Source organism: Panthera uncia, assembly GCF_023721935.1.
Source record: "Panthera uncia isolate 11264 chromosome B3 unlocalized genomic scaffold, Puncia_PCG_1.0 HiC_scaffold_1, whole genome shotgun sequence".
Lineage (NCBI taxonomy): Eukaryota > Metazoa > Chordata > Mammalia > Carnivora > Felidae > Panthera > Panthera uncia.
In genome coordinates this window covers 34756598-34780421 of record NW_026057582.1, presented here as the reverse complement: position 1 = coordinate 34780421, position 23824 = coordinate 34756598, and the positions used below count along the sequence as shown (strand labels likewise).

General features: G+C 34.3%; 1 protein-coding gene across 13 annotated transcripts in view; it reads left to right on the top strand.

The window, feature by feature from the left end:
* The window catches only part of FUT8 (fucosyltransferase 8), a 310019-nt gene that overhangs the window by 89982 nt on the left and 196213 nt on the right, over positions 1–23824 (top strand). For 6 of the 13 annotated variants that reach the window (XM_049612642.1, XM_049612647.1, XM_049612636.1 and 3 more), the window contains 2 exons: positions 11725–11815; positions 20331–20409. The exons of 5 other annotated variants lie outside the window; for them this stretch is intronic. The gene's annotated coding sequence lies outside the window, so the exon portion shown is untranslated. Of the gene's footprint in view, positions 1–3816; positions 6120–11724; positions 11816–20330; positions 20410–23824 lie in introns of those variants that run through there. 2 more of the 13 variants (XM_049612648.1, XM_049612637.1) reach the window with 2 other exon arrangements.

The window sequence follows — 23824 nt, the reverse complement described above, 5'->3', positions numbered from 1 at the left end:
AGAAGTTGAATTACATTAAGTCATTGGTTAAACAGATTTATAGGACATTCTAAATATGAACTCAGGAGTGACGAAAGGTAGCAAGTTAACTTTGCTGTTGTAATCTTGGATGTCAACTAATGTTGATTGATTGCTCATTGTAGGTGCTTTTAGAGAGAAACTGCCAGTTCTTTCCTCACATGAGTTTAAGTGGTAATATCAGCAGGATGTGTGGACTTATATAGTAGGGTATTTTTAGAGAGAGAAAATTGAACTTCAGAGAATACTGGTGAATTCAAATGAATAGTTAAATACGTTCATTAAGACAGAGTAAAGAAACTATATTTACAAAATTACATAACTTTTTTTTTTAAGTTTATTGAGAGAGAGAGAGAGAGAGAGAGAGAGAGAGTGTGTGTGTGTGTGTGTGTGTGTGTGTGTGTGTGTGCGCATGTACATACAGGTGGGGAAGGGGCAGAGAGAGAATCCCAAGCAGGCTCCCTGCTGTCAGTGAGGAGCCCAACTGGAACTCAGACTCACGAACCTGTGAGATTGTGACCTGAGCCAAAACCAAGAGTTGGACGCTTAACTGACTGAGCCACCCAAGGGCCCCCAAATTATATAACTCTTAAAACATAGATTGGCTTATTTGAGATTGAGCATAATTTTAATGATGAAGATATGATTAATTATATGAAGTAAGAAACTTAATAGAAACTTTTAGGAAGGAAAATAAAACTTTGAAACTTTAATAAGAGGAAAAATGAAATGTGAAAAATAATTTAATTTTATTTAAGAACTGGCTATTCATTTATCTCATTACCAAAACTTACTGTTGTCACTGTCTTTTCTTTTGTCTTCTTCCTTCCCCTACTGGTTCTCTCTGAAAAAGGCTCACGTTGTAGTGTGGTGTGATACAGTTCATGCAATTCTGGCTTTGTCACCAACGACCATCATGGCCTTGCACTAAAAGTTTTCCTATTAAGACATACACAAGTGAATGATTTTGAATTAGTTACGTCGATTTATGAGCTTTAGTTAAGGTACTTCATGAAAAAGGAGACTAGGTCTTGGATGTGACTATAGGATTGTTGAGACAATCAGATGAACTCACATGAAAATGTTCTAAAAACTGAAGATTTCACAAAGGCAAATGATATTGTTTTTATAACGATTGTTTTCAATCCAGCATGACAAATAGTTGAGTATCCAGTATATCAGAACCAGGGTTGTGGACTTTAGAATTCAGGAAGATATAGTCCTTGCCTGTAAGATACGTTTAGTGTAATTTGGGGAAGAAAGAAATAAAATATATAATGCAAATGTCTACAGTGTATGACAGAATATGAAGAGGGTAATGAGAGGCTGACCCAGATTTTGGCTTAAGTTAAAGAGCTACCCACCTGAATCTTTTCAAAGTCCATAAGACTTGATATGCTACAAGTAACAAATGAGCATTTTGACCTTTTCTTATATATCTCCTGCTTTTTTGAGCCTTTCTTTAGGTAAGAGTGGACAGATTTTTAACTTATGTTGCAGTGTGATGAAAGTCTAAACTTGGGCTCTCTAATAGTTGCAGGTGGGAGCTTGTTGATTTTTTAGGTGTACAGACATGAATCAGTAGCTGAGTCAAAGTGCCACAAAGAATGTACAGTTTTAGATTTGATGAGTATTGTCAATGGGATAGGTTCTAAATTTTAACATCTGGGTTGGATACCTTGACAGGGACATAGACAATTAAAGTGAAACCTGGGAGCAACATTTATTCCAACCCTGTTGAAGATATCTTTTATAGGGTCCCAGAATTGGCTTGACTGTTTCTCATAGTAAGGAATCTATCTATTATGTGATGAAGTACACTTTCTTATATGGGCTCTTGTGTTTGGAATTCTTTGTTTTTATCAGATCAAATAACCTTCTGCTCCATCTGCTGTTCTGTATTTTTTACATTTTATTAGATAGACAACAGGCTTGAAACAGAAGAGAACCTGCTGATGGATAGCCAGAAACAGAAGAGGAGAATGATAGGTTCAGGAGGCAGATCAAAAAAGGAAATAGTGATAATAGCTAATACTTATTAACAGTGAAGTTCCAGGTGCTGTTCTAAATGCTGTTCTCATATAATAACAATTTATTGTATTGATATTTTAATATTAAATATTAGGTTAAATGAAAATGTAATGTTAAATGATAATAATAATTATCCTTACTACAGACGAGGGAGCTGAGCTATAGTGCTTTGCACAATGAGAGGCAGAGTCCACGCTAGTGGTATTTGGTTTTAAATACCAAACCCTAACGCTACCACATAATGCCTATTAGAGATAATCTGGAGGCCCTTTGGGGAAAAATTCTTAGCTTCCCCTTCTCCAAGTATGATAGTTGTCAGAGATGAAAGATGAATATTTTAAGGCCATTAACTTGGTTGGAAGAGATAGGGTGGAAGAGGTGAAATACTATAGAATTTATTCAACATTTTAAGATTGAATGAAGGTATCAGAAAGGAAGGAACCTGAATATGAATATAATCACTTTGCATATCAGCGAGAAAGGGAATTTTGGTTATTATAATGACTAGGTTTTATGATGCTATATAGGCATGAGAGGTTGACATAGAAATAGTTTCATAATAGCTTATGATTGATCACTAGTTTATAGACTAGCACTATCTAATAGAAATATAATGTGAACCATTCATGTAATTTTAAATTTTCTGGTAACCACATTAAATAAGGTAAAAGGAAACAGGTGAAATTAGTTTTAATAGTACAGTTTATTTAACTTAGCATACTAATATTAACTTAGTATTAAAAATATTATCTACTAATTGACATAAAAATATCAATGAAATATTTTACATTCTTTTATTCCTACCAGGTCTGAAATCATTGTGTGTTTTACACTTACAGATTTTCTTAGTTCAAACTAGCCATATTTTGCATGCTGAAGAGCCACGTTGGCTACTGACTATCTTACTGAACAATGTACTTATGTATCATGAAAAGATAAAAGATCGATTGTTCTTGTTACGTTCATAAAACAGTTCTGATTGAATTATAAATAGATAGTTTATTCCCTCTATGTGTATAGCACACATAGAGAGCAGGTTGATCTGGGGCAAAAAGCCATCAGTCACTATTCAGTTGTATCCAGATAATCTGATCAGGAGGGGAATATATTTTTTATATTTAGTAAGAAGGGATGGGGAAAGGTTTACCAAATGTTTAGACTTCTTGCTGTTTGAGGTTCTGTGTGTGTTGCATAGTTAGAGGGACTTCCAGGGGACTCCAGAGAATTTCTGCTACCTTTTAAGTTCTGGGCTCTGGTTTTATATAAAGAGCACAGTGCTTTTTCCTTTTCTTTTCTTTACTTTTCTTTTCTTTTCTTTTCTTTTCTTTTCTTTTCTTTTCTTCCACCCACTCCTGGGTAACATAATTTTTTTTAATTTAATTTTTTAAAATTTACATCCAAGTTAGTTAACATATAGTGTAACAATGATTTCAGAGTAGATTCCTTAATGCCCCTTATCTATTTAGTCCATTCCCCCTCCCCGCTGCCTCCCGCCACAACCCCTCCAGTAACCCTCTGTTTGTTCTCCATATTTAAGAGTCTCTTATGTTTTTGTCCCCCTCCCTGTTTTTATATTATTTTTGCTTTGCTTCCCTTATGTTCATCTGTTCTGTATCTTAAAGTCCTCATATGAGTGAAGTCATATGATATTTGTCTTTCTTTGACTAATTTCGCTTAGCATAATACCCTCTAGTTCCATCCACATAGTTGCAAATGGCAAGATTTCATTCTTTTTGATTGCCGAATAATACTCCATTGTCTTTCTGTCTATCTATCTATCTATCTATCTATCTATACCACATCTGTATCCATTTATCCATTGATGGACACTTGAGCTCTTTCCATACTTTGACTACTGTTGATAGTGCTGCTGTAAACATTGGGGTGCATGTGTCCCTTCGAAACAGCATACCTGTATCCCTTGGATAAATACCTAGTAGTGCAATTGCTAGATCATAGGGTAGTTCTGCTTTTAATTTTTTGAGGAACCTCCATGCTGTTTTCCAGAGTGGCTGCACCAGTTTGCATTCCCACCAACAATGCAAAAGAGATCCTCTTTCTCCGCATCCTCACCAACATCTGTTGTTTCCCAAGTTGTTAATTTTAGCCATTCTGACAGGTGTGAGGTGGTATCTCATTGTGGTTTTGATTTGTATTTCCCTGATGATGAGTGATATGAAGCATTTTTTCATGTGTCGGTTGGCCATCTGGATGTCTTGTTTGGAGAAGTGTCTATTCATGTCTTTTGCCCATTTCTTCACTGGATTCTTTTTTTTTGGGGTGTTGAGTTTGATAAGTTCTTTATAGATTTTGGATACTAACCCTTTATGTGATATGTCTTTTGCAAATATCTTCTCCCATTCTGTTGGTTGCCTTTTAGCTTTGCTGATTGTTTCCTTCGCTGTGCAGAAGGTTTTTATTTTGATGAGGTTCCAGTAGTTCATTTTTGCTTTTGTTTCCCTTGCCTCCGGAGATGTGTTGAGTAAGAAGTTGCCGCCGCCAAGATCAAAGAGGTTTTTGCCTGCTTTCTCCTCGAGGATTTTGATGGCTTCCTGTCTTACATTTAGGTCTCTCATCCATTTTGAGTTTATTTTTGTGTATGGTGTAAGAAAGTGGTTTGGGTTCATTTTTCTGCATGTTGCTGTCCAGTTTTCCCAGTACCACTTGCTGAAAAGGCTGTCTTTATTCCATTGGATATTCTTTCCTGCTTTGTCAAAGATTAGTTGGCTCTATGTTTGTGGGTCCATTTCTGGGTTCTCTGTTCTCCATTGATCTGAGCATCTGTTTTTGTGCCATATATCATTTAATTCTTGTGTCTGTAATAGATTATGTGAACTTCATGGCCAATAGTAGTATATGTCCAACAACTGGTTGCTATTATTTTTTCTCTGTGTTAGTTCCAACCGTGTAGTTTAATCAGAAATTGAAGCTGTTAAGATGAGAGATAGGAGTGGGCTGTGTGATCAGACCTAAAGGACTTGCTGGGAAGTTGACAGTGGTTTGAAGGTTAAGTATATATCAAAGAGTGGTTCAGGGATAACCTGCATCCTGATCACTTAGGAAGCTTGTTAAAATGTACAGTTTTGCCGGGGGGTGCCTGGGTGGCTCAGTTGGTTGAATGTCTGACTTAGACTCAGGTCATGATCTCATGTGGGTTTGAGCCCTGTGTTCGGCTTTGCACTGACAGCACAGAGCCTGCTTCAGATTCTCTGTCTCCCTCTCTCCCTACCCCTCCCCTGCTGTTCTCTCTCTCAAAAATAAATAAACGTTAAAAAAAATGTACAGTTTTGGGTTCATCCTCAGGAACTCAGACCTTTTATGATTCAAAATCTCTGGTCATGGGCCCCAGAGTCTACAATTTTATGACCTTAATATATAATTCTGATCCACAATGAAGTTGAGAATCATCTTTTTAAGTTTATTCTTCCTGATGATTAAAAAGAAATGATTCTAGTGATTTTTAAATGGTTATTTTTTCTTTGACACAGTAAGTTTTCTATTTTATTGGTGATGGAGGGGTAAATATTTTCCGTTTAAATTTTTATAGATGATATATAATAAATACGATTTTTATATGTTAGGGTAGGAGGAGTAGTGATTATTCATTCAACTCAAATTTAGTAAATATAATGTATATTTTATTTTTTTATAAATATATTTTTCTTTATTATTCAAATGTAGCCTTTTGGAATAGGATAGGAAAGGAAGGCAGACTGAGAACACATACTTTATGAAGATAGGTGGACAGATAAAGAGTGGTTTTCTGGTTCTAACTAGAAGGAAAAAATAACTACAAATAATTTACATAACTAATATGGATAATTAAAACCTGATGGAAATTTTCAAGGAGTTTTGGGTATGGGTAATTTTGTTAGTCATATTAGTTAATGAAAGTCATATCAGGAATGCTCAGCCTCTGTGTTTTTTAACAGCTGCTCTGCCTCCTAAGAACATGCTTCTTTTGGGTTTTGTCAGTGTTGGCTTCCTGGGAATCTTCCTCCATTCTTTGGGAAATTAAGTTGTACTCCGGCAGTGCTTCACATGAACCTCAGCTTTCTTAGATTCTTCAGGTAAAACCTTATCCAAACGAACCAATGAATTGCTTCAAGTCATAGTTTTAAACTTAGGTGTTTAGAAGGCTGCATTTTAGTGAGTATTGGCTTTGGTATTTTTAGTCTCCAAATCATTCTGGCTCCAGCGTCCACTGTAAAAACTCTTATGGGATAAGCAACTCTATTTTTAATTTTTTTTAACATTTATTTATTTTTGAGAGACAGAGAGAGAGCATGAGCAGGAGAGGGGCAAAGAGAGAGGGAGACATAGAATCCGAAGCAGGCTCCAGGCTGTGCGCTGTCAGCACAGAGCCCAACGAGGGCTCGAACCCACGGACCACGAGATCATGACCTGAGCCAAAGTTAGACGCTTAACCGACTGAGCCAACCAGGCACCCCAAGTCTGTTTTTTAATGTCTGTGGTTTTGTTCATTCTCAGCAACTAGGTCACCAGAACTTTGTCATTATTAATGAAAAAGGTACCATATACTTTTTTTTTTTTTTTTTTAAGAGTATGCTTGGGTTGAATGAAGTTAAGACATCTTAGAAATTGTGGCTTTGCTTTAAATAGTCATAGGATATAATTTTGCATATTCTGGATTCTATTCTATTTGCTGTACAATAAATTCTATTCTATTTGCTGGTACAATAACATTATTTACCTTTGGGAACTTTGGCAATTGTATTATGCTATTTAGAATTCACATGAATTATTACAACTTAGTGGTAGGCCTTTAACTGACAGCCTCAGTCTGACTTCTTCTTTTAAAAGCTGTCTTCAGTATCTTCAAAAGTAATTTTTGGGTCTTACTGGGCCTGGAACTTTTACTTCTGTTATGACAGAAGCAGAGAGTGGGCCTTTTGAGAAGTTAGGAACAGTGGGGTACAGAAGAGGAGAAAAATCAGACTAAATTTATATCATTCCTATTTCATTGTGAAAAATAATCATAGCCGTCTCTACTTTACTTTCCTCAGGGTGGTAGCGATGGTTGGTGATAGTAGGAGCAGTTGTAGGGGTGAATTAAGGAGGCATTGAGGAGAATGTATTATCTCCTAACATGGGCTGTCAGTTATTTCCCAAATGTAGATAATAAAGTGATTATTACCAAAAATATTTCTCCCATGAGATAGTCTCATATGTAGTATTCATATGTTTATCACTTATCAAAATATTGACTGTGTTGGTGTCATAAGCAACTTCCTGTGTTATTGTCTTCTCTGTCATGTTCTTTTCTGTATTAAGTGGGCCACAGACCCATAACAGTGTTGAGGTAATGATACACTATCACAACTCTGTTGATCTTTTTTTTTTTTCCACCAGAGAAAATCACATGATTTTTTCCCCTTTATTCTTAAAGCAATCTTATTACCTGTAATTATACTTTTCTCCTGAATGGTTTTAGAATGTTTTTGGATGGTGTTGGCAAACATAGTATTATTTTGTAGTTAAGTTTAAGCTCTTAAACAAGACTATCTGGGTTCATTTCTCATCTTTGCCACTTACTAATTGTGTGACCTGGGGCAAGCTACTTATTTTATATAACTCAGGCTTGCCTCAGTTTTCTTATCTGTAAAACAGGGATCATAAAATTATATACTTTATAGATATATGTTGAGGATTAAATCATTTTATAAAGAACAGTACCTACAAATTGTATAGGCTGAATAAATATTGTTATTGCATATTATTAGAAGTTATTCATATTATTAGTAAACTCTAATAGACTTTCAAAGTAAAAATACTTAGGGGTGACCGACTGGATCAGTTGGTAGAGCATGCGACAGGAGTTTGGGCCCCACGTTGGGTGTAGAGATTACTTTAAAAAAAAAAAAACTGTTTAAACTTAAACTGTTTTAAACTGTTTAAACTTAAAAAAAATCAACTTAGTTAATTTTAGGTTGGAGTTTGGACACACACACTCTCAAACCCTTTTCAAACTGTTATAGGATGATGTTTTTTTCACTTTAATGTGCAGATTACTTGGGGATCTTGTTAGATTCTTACTCAGTAAGTCCTGAGATGCTGCCTTTTTAACAAGCTCCGTTGGTAATCTGGATGTAGCTAAGTACTTAGAGCAAACTTTGGGTATTAAAGTTATGAAAGATTCCATTAAGTTGTTCTCAGTTCTTCTGTCGGTACTTTATAAACACTTGAGTGGTTTTTTGTTTTGTTTTGTTTTGTTTTGTTTTTTTAAGATTTTATTTTTAAGTAATCTCTACACCCAGCGTGGGGCTAGAAGTAACAAGCATGAGATCAAGAGACACAGGCTCTACTGACTGAGCTAGCCAGGTGCCCCTGTTTTTGTTTTTGTTTTTTTTTTAAGTATGCCTAGACCAGTTATCTCAGACCAGTTAAATCAGATCTCTGGCGTTAGTGTTCTGGGCATCATCATTATTACTATTTTATTATTTTTGTAAAAAATATTCTAATTCATTCTCATGTGTAAATAGCATTAAGAGCTACTACTTTAGTAATCTGAAGGGGAGTCATTAAGCTAAGAAGCTCTATTTTATGTCTTCCTTTACTTTATCTTCTATCATTTTAAGCATCTGTAAGGATGATGCAACACAGCTTAAAGAATTCTCTAACTGGAAGACAGCTAATACCTGAAGTTTTCTTTTCCCTGGACTGGACTAGGAAGTTTGACTCCTTGAATCTCTCCTCATGCATCCTATTGCCTGTTGCTTTCATCATTTTTGTAACTTTTTGGACCATCCCTAATTTCTCAATGGCTTCCTGAAAATATAGTAGCTCAAACTCAGTAGAAAACTGCTTTAATAAAACTAAACAATGGCAGAGGCAGAGGAATATAGTTCCTTCCACTTCATAAATTCTGAGATTTTTGTTATGTAAAGTGGAAAACTTATATATTATATTTTTACTTTCCTAAGTTGTGTTTCCTCATCTTTTTTTTTCTCACCCATGCTTCTTACATCCATTTCCCATCTTGTACCTATTTTGGGGGAGAGCAGTAGATATTTTCTTATGGACTATCATGTTTTTGGAAAATTGTTTTTCCAAAGTGATAAAGATCATGCTGGATTTTATTCCATCTAGCCATGATGTATCAGTTAGAATATGGACAGGGAAGTAATACACACTAGATATTTCTGCCAAGGAAATTTAACATAGGGGAATGGGTTATACAGGAGTTGGAGGGTTGAAAAAGCAAAAGGGGCATACTAGAGTAACACAGAGACAATTACAGAAAGTAGAAATAAGGCCGGGAGAACAAAGAAGGGCTTGGAGTAGAGTTGGGGTTCAAAACCTCTAGAGGGGGGTACTGCCTGGGCTGCTTCTGCTGCTTCTGAGAGTGCTGGAAAAACTGGTGGTGGTCACCAACTGCTATTGGTGGAGTGGAGGGCCTGTGCCAGGGCAGTGCTGACTGGAAAAAGCAAGTTTCTTCTACTGCGCTTAGTGGCAGCATGAGGAAGCTGGCTGGCAAAAGAGAAAAGTGTTTCCTGAGTTTTGTTTTCAGTATCACTATGCTGAGTACTAAAGGGTGGATTTGGAGCTGAGAGACGATAGCCAAATAACAACCACATACAGGTTTCTCCTCTCCTGGTTACACGATGGGATAGGCTCTTGGTCTCTTGATCTCTTTCTTAGCTATTGGGACCTCACACACTCTTAGAGTCTAGGATTTGGAATGAAAGGAGTTGTTAAATTAACTTGTCTAGTTAATGTAATTCAGGGGTATGAGACGGGACCACCTGCTCTAAGATAACTGTGTCACAGCCCTTCTGGGGACCTGAGATTTAATCAGATACTAATTTCTTTGGCTCTTGAGGGGTTTTGTATTTTAAAATAGAAAAACTGTAGGAGGAATAATGATGCTATAAGCCAGAGGTTAAAAATTGGTTGCTTATTGGCCAAACAGTAGCCTGCAGTAGGAACCCAATCTTTGAACAGAAGATTATACCTTCTCTCTCATTCTAATATTCTTCTTCCTGCAAAACTTCCCACATCTTAATATGTATTTGAATTATTTGGGAATTGTTAAGATGCAGATTCTGATTCAGTATGTCCCTGGATAGGGGCCTGAGATTCTGTATTTCTAACAAGCCCCTAGAGGAGGCTGAAGCTATTTCCTCGACCAGACTTTTCCCTTCCCTGGTTTGAAAACCACTGGTATGGCTTGGATCCACTGTTAGACCTGGGTTTGAGTGCTTGATGGTGAATGATGATAAAGTAAAAGTTTCCTAAAAGCTTGACTAACTTTCTAGAAATATTTTGAGCAATCTTAATAGATTTATAGCCGTTTCTTTCCAGGTGGAACTAGAAACGCATAGGGCTCTGAATAGGTTAAATTTTTGTCCATTATTTTGTATTACTGCATCGTCTGCATGCAGAGGCGTATCTATCACTTGTAGTTTCCTGGAACATCTGAGGCTTTTCAGTAATTGTGTATATGTTTAAGGGGAACTAATTAATGAGAGATAGGATAGGAGGACAATTAACAAATGTATGCATCAGTTATCTTGCCTTCATTAGAGCCATTATTCTTGATTAAATAGGGCTCTCTGGATATCAAATATTACATTTGGTTTGAATTTCATACTAATTGCATTTCCCCACTTTTGGTACTTTTATATACTTAAACTTGTCATCAAAGCATAGGGTCTTGCCTTGAGCCAAATAAATGATAGTCTGTTTTACTGTAACTTTAAATACAGCCCAAATTTATCAATTTGTTAATTGCTCTTTACATTTGAATTTTACTTTACTAAGCCATACCTGGTCACATCAATAAAAAGTTAATCGTTTATTGAGTTGCCATCCTTCAAGATTCTGTCTCTGCACCCACCTCATCCCCAATCCTGAATCTTTTCTGTTTTCTTTACAGACTTAGTTTTTCTAAGATTCTAGGTACTTTTTGTCTGATATGAATATTATACTTAAAATTTTAATTCAGACTATGGATAATTTAGGCCATGAATAGAGAAATAATTGGCCTCTTTATCAGCTGAGGTGAAAGAGTTAAAATGAAAGTCAAGGGTTCAGGGGATTCCTATAGAAAAGAAGGGTGAAAAAAGCTCAATTTTAGTATCTTAAACAAAGCATTTTGATTGGCATATAGAGACCCTTACATGCACATAAACGCCCATATTTGAATATTTATAGAAGATAATCTGTCAAAATTACTGTTATTTTAATTTGCCAAGCTTGGCTGATTGCTGCAGTTGGATGTTAGTTGAATTCTAGATGAGGAACTGTAAATACGATCTGGTGTGGAACATGCTTTTTGTTCTTGAAGCTGTTTGAGTATCTCCCCCTCCCCACTTTTCTTTTTTTACAGTGGGCTTTTTTGTGTAGCTGAATTTCCATGTTCTTTTTTAGGGGAAAAAAATTAAAGTGGTGTGAGAACAGTAAATAATAAAAAAATTTTTTTAGTTAGAAAAAAAATTATTCACATTTGGTGATCAGGAATTATTTAAATGGTTTAAACTATTTGTCCAGTCTTCAAAGGAGCTATCTCTAGAGATTTCAAACCTAGGGTCATGTGTCTCATTTGAATGGCCTATGAGGTTTTATGTGAGATATATTTCATGTTAACAACAAAGAAAATGTGTAATTGTAGATAATTAATGTTACCCCTTTCTTTTGTCTCATTTTGAACAGTGATAATTTTAGTGACCCAGATTCAAGCAATAATATCTTCCTTTTGGAAATACTGTGTGGTTTTGTATGCTTGTGTTCTAGTGGAAGGAAGGTAAGCCATTTTTCACAGTTAATACTGGAATAACTTTGTTAATAAAATTTTTCTCTTTAAAAGTGAGAAAATCCTTTTCTCATTAGGTAATATCCCTTCACCCAGAAAACACTATATTATTGATTGATGGTGTATTACTATTGATTGATGGTGTATTACTATTCCTCAAAAGATTGCACTGAGACTACACTATTTCAGCTTTGGAGGTAATCAGTGACTTTCTAAAAATCATGTGACTTTTTTGGAGCAGGAGTACATTCTGTGCGCTGCTAGGCTCTCTTGTCTCTTTCACATAGCTATTTTCACCTGGATAGTTTATTTTTACATATATAAACCACTTGACATGACTAGAGAGTCTTAATTTTTGTTTTTTGCTTTTGATGTTTTCATTTCTTTGTCTCTTATGAACTGACATAATTGACTCCATTTTTATAGGTTATTACTTTAGCTAAAAATTATGCCAAGTATGAAGTCTCATTTTTAGTTAGATATTGATTTTGTTTTGGGATTTCAGGAATGTGGGGTCTCAGCCATTTTATATTTAGCAAATTAAGAATGGAACTTTTAGAGCATTCTCTTCTGTCTTTCACAACACAAGTATCCATCTTCATTCTCATTTGACAGCTTCCTTTTGGGTTGATTAATCTTTTTTTTAGGAGCATTTATATAACTTTTTAACTTGTTACTATAGTCACTTTTCCCCATGCTTTTTGTAACCATCCCCAAATCATTTCCTGTGTGTTTCACCCTAATTCCTCATTATCCTTGTAGGAAAATTATTTGTCCAACTTTGTAGTTCTCCTTTGGCTGAAGAGCAAGATTATTAATAATTCTTTAAGATTTTACACTTGTTCCTAATTTTGTAATGGTTCACCATCTGTTCAGTGTATTAAGAGCTCAGAAATGTCTGTTATACCTAATGCATCACAGATGTGGAAAATAATAATAAAATAGTTACATTTATGTAAAGTGAAAGTACTGCTAATATATTCTCTTGGGTTTGGCTATTGTGACAATCTTGCTATGTTTGGGAACTTATATGCAACGTGCTTTTAAATTTCTTAAGGTGAATTAGATATGTTTATCTTATTTAACCAGTATGCCTTTGTTTAAGTATGTTAAAAGTCAGTTGAATAAAATTTAAGTCAATAATATAAAGAGTAATGAGCTGTTTTACAGTGTTATTTGGGAAAAAAAAGTAGCTGTATTTCTTGCTATCAGAATAGCAGACAACACTATAGAGTGGACTAAGATTTCCTGAGTAAATTAATTTTGATAAAGGTTGATTCCACAGAAATAGCAAATGTTGGGAATTGGCATCCAAATGTCAAATTTCACATAAAAATTTTAGTATTTTACTGATTTTTTATTTCCTCCAGAGGAAGAATCTGAAAACTTAAGTTTGTTTGGAGGGCATTATAATTCTATTTTAGGAATTAAGAGGCAGGCTTTATTTTTCTGCAAATTAGTAAGAATGCCAGTGAATTACAGTCTTTACTGGTAAATTTTTAAAAAGCCCCTAAGGAAATTTAATATTTAGGTATTTATTTAGGAAATATTTTAGTTTGTAATAACAATGCAGGTTCTAAATGATCTCTATAATATTTAGTTATATATGTGTTTTCATAGCTTCAGAAAGGAAGGGTGAAATAACTTTGTTAATGAAGTATATTGCTTAATAATTTGCATTTTGGTGTTACAGGGTGAACCCTATGATCAATCATATTTTAGGTAATTTGTATGCCATTGAGACAAATTCAAATCTCTATTTTTTTCTCTCTTCATAATAGCATAAGAGTGCTATATATATCACTTTATCCATTAGGAAAATGTGAAGGTAAAAATTGAAAATGGAGATTTTTTTGTGGTTTTTGGTCGACGTATAAGTCATCACTCTGTCCTAACAATAAGTAAAAAACTGAACAATCTGAAAAATCAGCTGACTTTTCTGAGATTTTTCATGGAGTTAAGGTCACAAGGCAAGCTGCTGTCCCCGAGTTAGCAGGCAAATACAGAGAATGACAACTTACCCTAGCAGAACTCAGGGGCAGAAACCTCTAAGGGAATCAGTACCGGATAGGAAGAAACCTGAAATGTAATTAACGAATTGCCAGAGGCTCAATGTGGGCAAGTGTGAAGTATAAACTCCAAGGGGACCTAGGTCTAGGAGCCCCACACTTCCATGGTTTTACCTCCAGGAACTCTACCGTGTCTTTACAGTGAATATTAGAGAAAAATGCCTTGGTACTTCTTACAGGGAAAGGGGAAGAGGAAGGCAGTCACTTTGAAATGTGCTGAGGCATTCTTTTTTTCTAAAGGAAAGGTGTTTTATCAGAGCCTAACCTATTAGGGTATTATCAGAGCCTAACTGAACTGGAGGAAGGGGAATACCCAATTATAGCCTGTTTTAGCTTTCTATGTGGGGGGGGGGGGGGAGAGAAATATCCAATTCCAGCTTCCTCTAGCCATCCTGTTTGACCTAAGAGGGGTGTGTGTGTGTGTGTGTGTGTGTGTGTGTGTGTGTATCTGGTTTGGGGGGGGGGCGGGCAGACAGGACTGAGAAGAACTTTGAAGGTCATAACTCAGGAGCACAGTCTCCCTAAAAGACTGAGACCTAATCATAGGACTGTAGAACACTTCTTCTACCCATAAACCTTACCACATTACTAAATGCCTATTTGCTGCAGTTCCTTTTACGCAGTGCATCATTTTTGGCTTCCAACAACAACAACAAAAAAATTACAAGGCATGATAAAAAAACAAAAAGCACAGTTTACAGAGACAGAGCAAGCATAAGGTTCAGACTCAAACATAGCAGGGATATTAGAATTATTGGACCAGGAATTTAAAACAATTACAACCAATATGCCAAGGGCTCTAATGAAGAAAGTAGACAACATGCAAGAATGGATGGATAATGTAAGTAGAAAGATGGAAATTCTAAGAAAGAAAAAGAAATGCTAGAAATAAAAAACCACTGTAACAGAAATGAAGAATGCCTTTGATGGGCTTATTAGAAGATGGAACATGGCTGAGGAAAAAGTCTCTGAGCTTGAGGATATGTCAGTAGAATCTTCTAAGATTTAAAAGCAAAGAGAAAAAAGACTGAAAAAAAAATTAAAATATAAGCAAAGACTGTGGGACAGTCTCAGAAGATGTAATATATACATAATGGGAATACCAGAAGTAGAGGAAGGAGAAGAAAGAACAGAGGAACTATTTGAAGAAATAATGATGGAGTATTTCCCCAAATTAATGTCAGACTCCAAACCACAGATTTCGGCAGTTCAGAGAATACCAGGCAGGTTAAGTGTCCCCAAAACTTCACCTAGGCATATCATATTCATATTGCAGAAAATCAAAGAAATAGGAAATAATCTTGAAAGAATCCAGAGGGAAAAAACACCTTACCTATACAGGAGCAAGGGTAAAAATCATATCTGACTTCTCTTCAGAAACCATGCAAGCAAGAAGAGCGTGGAGGGAAATACTTAAAAGTGTTGAGAGAAAAACCCAACAATCTAGAATTCTTTGTCCTACTAAATTGTCCTTAAAAGTGAAGGAGAATAAAGACTTTCTCAGTTAACAAAAATGTAGAAAATTTGTTGCTAATGGGGTTGGAGTAGCTGGAACAGCTGTATTAACTTCAGACAAAGCAGACTTCAGAGCAAGGAAACTATTCAAGTATAAGCAGGAACATTATATAATGATAAAGGGTTTACTTCTTTAGGAAGACATAATCCTTACTGTGGATGTACTTAACAATAAGCCATCAAAATATATGAGGCAAGAACTGATAGAATTGCAAAGAGAAATAGATGAGTTAGTTCACTATTGTAGTTGGGTATCTCAACACTCTTCTATTAAAAAATGGACAGATCTTAGCAGACAGAAAATCAGTGAGGATATATTTGAACTCAACAGCACCATCAATCAACCAGATATGATTGACATCTATAGATTATTTCATCCAAAAACCACTAGAATACACATTTTTCTCAAAAATAAGGATAGTATTATTCAGAAATTTCAGAGTTCATTTTAGACTTTAATTTGTTTCCTGTAGGATTTGCTGATGCAAACAAGATCAGAAAAAAGAAAGATGAGGAACTCATTTAAAAAAATACAACAAATTATCACCTGCCTCTCCTTCCTCCTTCCTCCCTTCCCCCCCCCCATCCCATAATGTAGGGTGAGAATTTTATAGCTTCGTTTTTATTGTGGTACACATTTTTCTGGCCTCAGGTTTGGTATAATAAATGAGTGTATGTGAATTATATACTTTTATAAATGAAGCCTACCTGGCAGTTTCTCATTTGTAAGCTACTAGGAATATTTTGTACAACTCTTCGATTCCATGTAGCAAAATTTGAAAATTACTGTGAAATATGAATCCCTCAAGGCCTGGCCAGTATTTGATAATTATTGACCTTTGTTCCTGAATAATAGAACTCTCTAGATGTCTGACTCACTTCCTTCCTTCCTTACTTTTCTTTCTTTCTTTCTTTCTTTCTTTCTTTCTTTCTTTCTTTCTTTCTTTCTTTCTTTCTGAGTGATTTTGAGGAAGAACAGAAGCACATGATAAAGAACAGGTGAGAATTTGTAAAGGAAGAAAATATTCTAACTTGATTTTAGGTTTTCTAGGCTAGGAGAAGACAGATACTTTGCATGATAAACTGCTGAACTTCCTCAAGGAGAGATGAAAATGACTTTAGTTTGATTTTATATTTGAAATGGTTGATGTTTCATCCTTTTCTTACTGCTCTTGCTGTCCTTTAGGGCTATACTAGTGGGGAGCAGGAACATAGGTTTAAATTAGTGGAATATAGGGGCATTGGGTAGAATGAAGATAAATATTTCACCTTCTTTCTTTAAATTTTAATTCTCATTCTCTGTTGCTCAAAGTGGTTTTCATGAATTGGCACCTAGTTTAAGAGGGGGCTAATTCTTAGCAAAGCTATTCTTTTTTTTTTTCTTTTTAAAATTTTTTTTAATGTTTATTCATTTTTGAAAGACAGAGAGAGACAGAGCACAAGCTGGGGTGGGGCAGAGAGAGAGGGGGACACAGAATCTGAAGCAGGCTCCAGGCTCTGAGCTGTCAGCACAAAGACCGACGTGGGGCTCGAACTCACCAATGGTGAGATCATGACCTGAGCTGAAGCTGGACGCTCAACCGACTGAGCCACCCAGGCACCCCTGTTTTTTTTTTTGTTTTTGTTTTTTGTTTTTTTTAATATATGAAATTTATTGTCAAATTGGTTTCCATACAACACCCAGTGCTCATCCCAAAAGGTGCCCTCCTCAATACCCATCACCCACCCTCCCCTCCCTCCCACCCCCCATCAACCCTCAGTTTGTTCTCAGTTTTTAACAGTCTCTTATGCTTTTAGCAAAGCTATTCTAATGACAAAAGGCATTCAGTGTTTTCCTGTTGAATTGCTGGAATAATATTGGGTTGACATCTAGTTGCATGCTAAATGCTGTGTCATTGTTATCATTTGTCTGCCTGGTAGACTCATGATAGTGACCTTACAGGGATTACTATTATAGGTATGATTTGCTAAAGGAATTAGAAGTCTTACTAAAATGGATTTGGTGAAATCGTTCCCTTTTCTGTAGAAAAACCAACAAAACTGAAACAAAAATAAAACAGCACATCAAATGAACTCTCTCCTTGGATCATAAGTAGTGGTTTAAGGACAAAAATCTGTCAGTGTATAATCCTAGGGTTTCTGTCCTGTCTTAGCTGCTGATTTTCTGTACAAACCTTGATCAAGTCAAATCACTTCTTACCTGAGTTTCTTTATCTTCAAAATGAAGATAGTGTCTACCTTACAAAGCAATGATAAGAATTAATGAGGAAATGTATGCAAAGTGCTCATGTTTGACATGTAGCAAGTGTCATTTCTCTTCCTCCTTCCTTTTGGCATCAGTAATATCTGGATTGCATCTCTTGAGTTCACTGGTAATTGATTGTGGGATCAAATTATCTTCTCTTTCCAAACCTCATTTTCCTTTAACATAAAATCATTAACACCCACTTTATAAAGTTGTGGTTGGAATTCAGTTCCTAGTATAGTCTAAGAAGTTTTTGTTGAAGCTGAATGTGAATGTTAAACTGCTAAAAACGTAAATAAATATATGAGTTTTCCTGGATAAATCTTTTGGACACCAAATCCATACAATATGTGGAATATATACCAAGAAGAACATAAAAAGAAAAATTTCTGGTTGTGTTTTTTTAGGGAGGACTCTATAATACTTTACTTAATTTTTGCTTAATGTGATTCATTGAGAAAGTAGGGAAATTATGGATCAAAGGATTTATTTTCACTTGAAATAGCTACTTCTAGAAGGAATATTAATAGGGTAGTAAGGAAGTCAGACACTTGAATATACCTCTTTCTTTGTTTTTATTATTTTATCTTAAGTGATGTCATTTTTAATAAGACTTCAGTATACAATAATGGTTTTGTGAGAAGATCTTGGAAAATTAACTGGTACTGAAAATTTTCTAGTTTGTTAATTACCAGAGAAAGAATTAATTAACCAATATTAAAGTTTAGTTGGTAAAATAAGATCGAGTCTCATAAATGAATCATGTTAAATGATTTATGAATTAAATCAGTGTTGTTGAATTTAACCATGTGTTAAATCAATATTATTTCTTTGACATAATCATAGAATAGAAATTGATGTGTGTGTGTGGTATATCGTATTGAACTAGGGAGTTTGTATTTTTAAGGATATTATATAGTTCCATGAATTTCAGTTAGATTTGTTTGAATGTGAATCACTTTTATAAATAATTAGCAGCAAAAATACCATTGGCTTTGTATCTTGAAGCAGTTGACTTAGGTTTGTATAAGTTCAGATGAATGTAACTTGTAACTTACTTTCTTACACATTTCCCAAAAATTAGGAAATAATTTAGCATAGAGAGTGTTAATCACTTTCAAGAATTACCAGTTTATCGTTTTATTTGACATGCTATATTTCTTATTAGATGTTTGTTAACCACCCTGAAAATGTTACAGAAAGTAGGGAATAGTTTTGCATGCATAGTTTTTAGCTGCAAGGAAAAAAATAATCAGAAAATAGAATCAAAATTGAATTGCAAAAATATTTAAGTGCAGGCAAGATTCTGCTGAGAAAGTGGAGATGAATTTGTGTGTGAATATTAAAGACATGTGGATATGTTGATTATGGCTAAGTTGAAGTAATTTTGCCATAAGGCAAAGGGCTTGCAAAGTTAGAATAAATCCATGCATTAGATGTATTGATGAAATAAAAATAACTTGGTATCTTCAAGGGTTTGTTTTGTTTGGTTGGTATTGTGTTTGTTTTTTAAAGAAACCAGGTACATATAAAACTGGCTGTTAATTTTTTAACTTCTTTTTTTCTTAAAATTTAATGTTAAGAACTATTAGGATTCTGTGATTATACATTTACAACGTATTATTTGGGCACGTCTGTCATAAAGTAGTATAATATTTTTGACCTTTTTTTATTGTGGTAAAATACATATAACATAAAATTTACCACTTAACCATTTTAAGTATGTAACTCAGTGCCATTAAGTACATTTGCACTGATGTAGAGCCATCACCACTGTGTCTCTAGAACGTTTTCATCCTCCCGAACTACTATACTCATGAGACATTAGTTCTGCATTCCTTATATCCATTGTTCTATTTTGTCTTTATGAATTTGACTATTTTATGTCAATTTGTGTCAATTTATGTCAATTTGAATTTGACTATTCACATGAGTTGAATCCTATACTATTCATTCTTATGTGACTGACTTCTTTCACTTCACATAGTATCCGTAGGGTTCATCAGTGTTTTACCGTGTATCAAAATTTCACTCTTTTTAAGATCGAATAATATTTTATTTTATGGATATGCCACATTTTGTTTATCCATTTATCAGCGGATATTTGGGTTGTTGTGACTAATGCCGTTATGAACATTGGTGTGCAAGTATCTGTTCAAGTGTGCTAATATGTTTTTATGTATTTTTTAATATTTAAAAATTTTTGTGGTAATGAAATTCTGTTTAAATGGACCAGATAAATACCTATATTTTCAGTGATAATCAGTGAATATTAAATACCTATGTGTGTATTCTAAGTAGTGACGATATAAAGAATTATAAAATCATGATGCTGTTTTTGAAGAACTTGCAATCTAATAATAATAGGGTATGTTTATAAAAATACACTGCTTGGCAGCATATACTTTTTGAAGCTGAAGAAGTATTCACCATCTAATACAAACCAAAATCCTCTCTCACTAAATTTTTGCATGTCATTCTCACCAGTTAGGAGGCAAAATACATGGCCATGATCAACATGCATATTCCATTCAAGCATATGTATTTAACAGATGCATTTAACATTCAAGTATAAATTCTGGAGTGATACTAAAATAGAAGTTAGATCATGACATTCATCTAAACAATTCTCTCCAATGCAAACATTCTTAGGAGTAACTTACATTTCTTTTCCCAGAGTCCCACCTTAACTCTGACCACATCTCCTGTCTCCATCCCCACCATGAGTAATTCTTTGTTGTGGATACATTTCTTAGGTATGTAAACTGGCTTAAGTGTAAATGAGTAAAAGGCAGAAGGATCAACTCTGTATGTCTCCAGGTTCTTCACAGATTTGTGATTCCAATTTTAATTTCTATAGTACTTGGATTTTCCAAATGAGAGAAAACAGAATAGGCATGTAACACCTCTAAATAAGGTTTCTCAACAGATCTACTGCATAGTAATTTTAAAGGCCAAAATTTGATCAGATTATAAGATTTTGTTGTTTTGGTATTTCAATGGTCTTTTTCTTTCTCTCAAAACATTTTCCTGGAAAAGCAATATAAATCTTTTATGAATTCAATCATAACTTTGCAGTTTAATTGGATTTTTAAAGTTTTTCTGTGTGTGCCAGTTGGACCTTTTGGAGAGGATTACTATTTTCCCACTGAAATGTTAGAGACCAACCACCAGTTAGAGTCACATTTCCTATGGATGATGTTTTGAAGCTCAAAAGGAACTTTGAAAATTTTAAACACAACTGAACAGAGGTTCCAAAAGGTAATGCTGTTGTAGTATTTTTTTTCCTCTGTATCCATCTTCCCAGAAGTGAGCCTGACTTGTCAGTGATAAGGACATTTTATAGGCTCATTACTCTGCAGAGTGAAAAAAATGAAAACGGAACTAATTTCCAAGTTAAAACTTAAAAAATAGTGAAAGATGAATGAACAAGTATGATCATCCATTCATTCATGTATGAAAGTTTACTATGTACCAGACAGTCCACTAAACATAGGATATAAAGCAATGATTGAAATAGAATCAGTCCCTCCATTTACAGAACTTAGATTGCCTAGAACAGGGAGTGGAACATAATACACACTTAAAAAATATTTGAATAAATGAGTGTCTGTTTTGTGAAGAAGGTTTTGGAGTAAGGGGCATTTTAGTGAAGAAGTATGGAGCGTCCTGTCCCATTCATTGTATTATAGACAGTTCATGTAAAAAGTGAAAAAAGGGAAACAAACCAAATACTCTATTTATCTTTAACATTCAGGATGTGTGTGTGTGTGTGTGTGTGTATACATACATATATATATATATATATGTTTTTTTTTTTAAGTTTTTTTTTTTTAATGTTTATTTATTTTTGAGACAGAGACAGAGCATGAATGGGGGAGGGGCAGAGAGAGAGGGAGACACAGAATCTGAAGCAGGCTCCAGGCTCTGAGCCATCAGCCCAGAGGCCGACGCGGGGCTCGAACTCATGGACCGTGAGATCGTGACCTGAGCTGAAGTCAAACGCTTAACCGACTGAGCCACCCAGGCGCCCCTTTTTTTTAATTTTTAAAATATTTATTTTGAGAGAGAGAGTGAGCAAGTGTGAGTGGGGGAGGGACAGAGAGAGAGGGAGAGAGAAAGAATCCCAAGCACATTCTGTGCTGTTGGCATAGAGCCCAACAACATGGGGTTCTATCTCACGAACCATGAGATCATTACCTGAGCTGAAATCAAGAGTCGGATGCTTAACCCACTGAGCCACCTAGGTGCCCCTGGAGGGTATATTTTTAAAATGAATAGTAACATTTTTAAATGTAATAGTAGGAAACTATTTAATAGTAATTTTAATTTTGTTTTATAGATACTTTGAGGATATCTACATAAGTAGATGATGGGGAACTGAGGATGTCTACATAAGTAGATGATGGAGAACTGAAAACATTCTTTAGTTTTTTTGTGTTTGAAAACTCAAGTTTGGATGTAGATTAAAAAAAATTTTTTTTAAATGTTTATTTTTGAGAGAGAGAGAGAGAGAGAGAGAGACAGACAGACAGACAGACCACGAGCAGGGGAAGGGCAGAGAGAGAGGTAGACACAAAATCTGAAGCAGGTTCCAGGCTCTGAGCCATCAGCACAGAGCCCCGTACAGGGCTCAAACCCATGAACTGTGAGATCATGACCTGAGCCGAAGTCAGACGCTTAACTGACTGAGCCACCCAGGTGCCCCAAGGATATAGATATTAATAGATATTATTAGATTGAACTGCATTTTTTTATCTGAAGATTTCTTTTTGCTTTCTTCTTTGCTTAGTAGGATTACTGATTTTCTTAATTAAGGGAGAGAATACATGTGTTTTGGGAGTCCTGGTTATTGTTGGTCAATATTCTTAGGTTTTCAAAGTATAATAGAGCAGATTATAGGAAATTATTTTTTCATGACTATTTTCTTTCTAATTTCTTGCAGTAAGTTGTGTTTTTATCAGGACATTAGAGAACTCATGAAAAATTCCATTGTACACGTAGATTATTCATAACAAACAAATTTTACTCGAAATACTATAGCAACTTCACTGTTTTTTATCCTCTGGAAGATCATGTCGACTCTAATTATTGAAGCTTCAAATGATAAGTGATTGAATTTGAAAACTGTTTTAGGGTCTATTTATCTTTTTAAAATGATTTTTAAATGATTATTACATTCTTGTTTAAATGATAGGTTAACATTGCTTAGGTATAAAAGAAGTATTATTCTTTTTCAAAACAAGAGTTTTGTCAGGGCACATAGTTCTTTGGACTGTGATACACCAAATTTGAGACAATTTCTTTTCCAGATGTTTAGCTGTAAGTGCCATAATTGTATAAAATCTCAACACAGCATATGAAGCAAAGAGATCAAACTGTAAACCTTAGAAGATGATTTTAAGTTCCTTTCTCTCTCTTTTTTTTTTACTTTTTCATTTCTGAAAAATAAGATGCCTGTTCCAGTTCAATGAGTATGATAATATCAAATCTGGGTAGAATAGTACATCTCATCTTGTCTTCATTTTTAAAGGTGAGATGGTTTATAGAATGGAGAATAAGTCATTTTGTTAGATGTTGACTCCTTTCTAGAATAAAAATATGAATCTAGCAGTAAATCATTGTTATACTTTAAATGTTTAAAATATAAGAAAGAAATTAACAGAAACACTGAAACAAAATTAATACTATGTACATGAATGATAGATAACATTTATAATTGGTAATTTAATTATAATTGGTATTTTAATACTATTTATATATAGTATAATACTATATATAAATAGTATAATACTATTTATATATTTATAAATACTATTTATATATTAGTATTATGTATAATACTATTTATATATTTATAAATATAAATATAAATATAAATATAAATATTTAAATTTACAGGTGGATTAATGAATTAATTTAAAGGTGTTAATGGTGTCACACAGCCAGCAAGTATCAAAAAGGCAATTCAACCCTGCCTTTAATGTAAAATTTATAAATTTTATATTAAAGTATAAAATATTTTATATTTTATAAAAATAAAAAATTTAAATATAAAAATTTAAATATAAAATTTTTATATTTTATAAAATATATAAAATGTATTTATATTTATAAATATAAATATAAATATTTAAATATAAATATAAATTTATATTTATATAAATACTA